A 4,590-nucleotide genomic window follows, 5' to 3' on the forward strand; every position below is an offset into this window, starting at 1 on the left:
CATGAGAACGGTGAGCAAAGATCCCAGAACCACACGGGGGGACCTGGTGAATGACCTGCAGAGAGCTGGGACCAAAGTAACAAAGGTCACCATCAGTAACACACTACAACGGCAGGGAATCAAATCCCGCAGTGCCAGACGTGTTCCGCTGCTGAAGCCAGTGCATGTCCAGGCCCGTCTGAAGTTTGCCAGAGAGCACATGGATGATACAGCAGAGGACTGGGAGAATGTCATGTGGTCAGATGAAACCAAAGTAGAACTTTTTGGTATAAACTCAACTCGTCGTGTTTGGAGGAAGAAGAATACTGAGTTGCATCCCAAGAACACCATACCTACTGTGAAGCATGGGGGTGGAAACATCATGCTATGGGGCTGTTTTTCTGCCAAGGGGACAGGACGACTGATCCGTGTTAAGGACAGAATGAATGGGGCCATGTATCGTGAGATTTTGAGCCAGAACCTCCTTCCATCAGTGAGAACTTTGAAGATGAAACGAGGCTGGGTCTTCCAACATGACAATGATCCAAAACACACCGCCCGGGCAACAAAGGAGTGGCTCCGTAAGAAGCATTTGAAAGTCCTGGAGTGGCCTAGCCAGTCTCCAGACCTCAACCCCATAGAAAATCTGTGGCGGGAGTTGAAAGTCCGTGTTGCTCGGCGACAGCCCCAAAACATCACTGCTCTCGAGAAGATCTGCATGGAGGAATGGGCCAAAATACCAGCTACTGTGTGTGCAAACCTGGTAAAGACCTATAGTAAACGTTTGACCTCTGTTATTGCCAACAAAGGTTATGTTACAAAGTATTGAGTTGTATTTTTGTTATTGACCAAATACTTATTTTCCACCCTGATTTACCAATAAATTCTTTACAAATCCTACCATGTGGATTCATGGATTTTTTTTTTCACATTCTGTCTCTCACAGTTGAAGTGTACCTCTGGTGCAAATTACTGACCTCTGTCATCATTTTAGGTGGGGGAACTTGCACAATCGGTGGCTGACTAAATACTTTTTTGCCCCACTGTATCTGACCCAGATAGACTGCAGGTCATAACTTCTTACCTGAAGTTCAGTTCACCTGACACTTGGACCGGCGGCCGCCTCGGGTAAAATAACCTTTATCTGATTTGATGGTTTTGTTACAGACTTTTCAAAGAAGTGTTTTGCTTTTCTTTCACAAATGTGGGATTAAATTGTGTTAAAATGTACAAATCAGTGATGTCATGTTTTGAGACGAGGACCCAGGCACAGGGAGACTTGATGAATTTAAGAATCTTATGATTTAATAAAGAAATTTGCAGACTTTCACAGAGATGGTAAAATTATGATGACTGATAACAGAGACGAGGACAGGGAGGAACAGGGGTTTAAATGCACCAAGGAGACAGTCAGAGGGAACTCGGGACTACTGGAGGCATTTAAGGATGCAGGGACTGACAGAGACGGGGAAGAAGTCTCATCGTGATGAGTAAAGTTTATCTTGCCTGGATGGGCAGCTCTCTGGGTGCTCAGCACCCCCAAAGCTCTGATTCTAGAATCGCCCCTGTCCTTGGGGTGGACCAATTTTTGGCGCAGCGTGTTTTGGGGTTTAAAAGCCACAGAGATGCGGTGTTTAGAAAAAATGTGACTCAACTGTGAGTGACTCCTGACATGTACGGGATCACTACAGGTTTTCGCTTAGTCTCCTGGATCAGCTGGAACTTTCTTTATGTGCCTTCCCAGCTTTGACAAATGTCCAGCTGGGATAACCACATTTACTCAGGGCCTTCTTGATGTTCTTCTGCTTCCCTGGCTGCTGTGTCAGTGGGGCTGGTGTTCGCTCTTTGTTGTAGCGTCCTGAACATCAATATTAAATGCTTGCTCTAAATCCAGAGTTAAATTCAAAATCCTGCTCCTCACATACAAGGTCTTAAATAATCAGGCCCCATCTTATCTTAATGACCTTGTAGTACCATATCACCCTATTAGAGCACTTCGCTCTTGCTCTGCAGGCCTACTTGTTGTTCCTAGAGTATTTAAAAGTAGAATGGGAGGCAGAGCCTTCAGTTTTCAGGCCCCTCTTCTGTGGAACCAGCTTCCAGTTTGGATTCAGGAGACAGACACTATCTCTACTTTCAGGATTAGGCTTCAAACTTTCCTTTTTGCTAAAGCATATAGTTAGGGCTGGACCAGGTGACCCTGAATCCTCCAAATTCAAATTCAAATTCAAATTTTATTTGTCACATACACAGTCATACACAGTACGATATGTAGTGAAATGCTTACACAACTGCTCGTGACCTAAAGAAAAAAAGAAAAGGCTATGAATAAGATAGGAAATAAATATGAAAAATAAAAAGGGTCAATTTAACTAGGAAGGAATAAAATAAAATGTAAAAATTAAAGTTAAAAATGAAATAACTGTACAACACAAATTAGAATGAAGGGTAAATTTAACTGGGAAAGAATAAGATAAAATATATAAATTAAAGTTGAAAATAAAATAACTGTACAACAAAATACACAATATAGAACTATATAAGAATGTATGAAGAAATATAAATAAATATATACACAATAACAGCAGCTGTACAAGTATTAACTGGAAATGAAGAATATAGTGACCAGTGTTGTGCAATCCACATTATGTCTTGTGCAGTGCAAATATGCTTAAAGTGATTAAGTGATGAAGTGAAAACAATGTCCAGTGTGTGTGTAAGAACCATATGTGTGGGTCAGTACTGTGTGGTGGTGTGATTGAGAGACCGTATCGCCTGCGGGAAGAAGCTCCTCCTCAGTCTCTCTGTGTTGGTCTTCAGGGAGCGGAATCGCTTTCCTGACCTCAACAGAGAGAACAGTCTGTTGTTGGGATGGCTGAGGTCCTTCACGATCTTCCTGGCCTTGGTCCAACACCGCCTGCTGTAGATTGAGTGCAGGTCAGGGAGCTCGGAGCGGATGGTGCGCTCAGCTGACCGCACAACCCTCTGTAGAGCTCGTCTGTCCTGCATGGTGCTGTTCCCGAACCAGGTTAAGATGTTTCCCGTCAGGATGCTCTCTATGGTGCACGAGTAAAAGTTCCTGAGCACCTTGGAGGGCAGTTGGAAGTCTCTCAAGCGTCTGAGGTGTGAGGGACCAAGCAGCCAAAGCAAAGAGGACACAAGCAAAAATATCTTCAAAAAGGGTTTTCTTTATTTTAACCCTCAAAAAGTCCAAAATTAACAAAATTCAAAACCATACTTAACAGGCCCATAAAACAGGTCAACTAAATATAATTCTACAAAAAGTAATTTCCAAAAACTTAAACAACAAAGTGAGACACAACTTAACTCACAAACTGACCTAATTAAAAAGACACATGAGGGTAGCTTTTATAATGATTTGGCCAAACCATTTGAACACAATAGGGGGGAAAACACAAACACACACTAATATTAACTAAGCACAGAATAACCCAACTAAACCTAAAACACCCCTGCTCCTGGTAAGCCCATGGTTGGTCCTGCTGAGCAGGCATTTTGTCCCCAGAGTCCTCAGCCACGCCCTTTGCCCAGACAGGAAACAGCCACCGCCCAAACCCAGGTAACTCAAAGAAAGAGAAACATAATTAATATAACAAAACATTTTAGAAAAACCATACAATGCTACTATGTGCGCGCCTCATAATACCAGTGTTAGGTTTAACCAAATGATTAATGAATTATATTAATGAAGAATACTGCAAAGCAAAATAATAAAGTGAAAAATGGACTAATTTACCCCTGTGTGGCTGCTGCCATCACACACCCCCCCTCTTCAGGACTCTTGCTGGTACAGCGAGAGAGGAAGTCGGCGGTAACGTTGTTCTTCCCAGGAATGTGCTTGATGACAAACCGGAAAGGTTGCAGAGCAAGGTACCATCTTGTGATCCTTCCGTTCTTATCTTTCATCTTTTCCATCCACTGAAGTGCACTGTGATCCGTCTCCAGGGTGAATTCTCTTCCAAGAAGGTAGTACCTGAAGGAATCAAGGGCCCACTTGATTGCAAGGGCCTCCTTTTCCACTGTTGAATATCGAACCTCTCTCGGGAACAGCTTTCGGCTGATATAAGCAACAGGATGACGTTCTCCTTCCAAACCTTGAAGTAGCACTGCTCCCAGACCCCTATGAGATGCATCCGTTTGAAGGAAAAAGTGCTCATTAAAGTCTGGACTGTACAAAACTGGTTCGCTACTCAGTGATTGACCGATGTCCTTGAAAGCTGCTATAGCCTCCTCTGTCCAGTTAATCTGATTAGGACACTTGATGCCTATCAAGTCTGTTAGTAGAGCTGCCCTGGTGGAGAATCGTGGTATGAACCGACGATAAAAGCCTGCCATGCCCAAAAAGGATCTTAGTTGCTTCCTTGTCTGTGGGAGAGGACAAGACTCAATGGCTTGGATCTTACTGACCTGAGGCTTGATCACCCCATTCCCGATCACATGGCCCAGGTACGCAGTCTCAGCAGAGGCAAAAACACACTTAGAGGGGTTCACCGTCAACCCAGCAGTGCCAAGACGGTCGAAGACAGCATGCAGATGTTCCAAGTGTTCCTCCCATGTGGTGCTGTAGATGACAATATCATCAAGATATGC

Source organism: Aulonocara sp. 'chitande type north' Nkhata Bay, linkage group LG17 (genome assembly GCF_057382095.1).
Source record: "Aulonocara sp. 'chitande type north' Nkhata Bay isolate Kocher_YH1m ecotype deep benthic linkage group LG17, A_spYH_male_GT1.1, whole genome shotgun sequence".
In the NCBI taxonomy this organism is placed as follows: domain Eukaryota; kingdom Metazoa; phylum Chordata; class Actinopteri; order Cichliformes; family Cichlidae; genus Aulonocara; species Aulonocara sp. 'chitande type north' Nkhata Bay.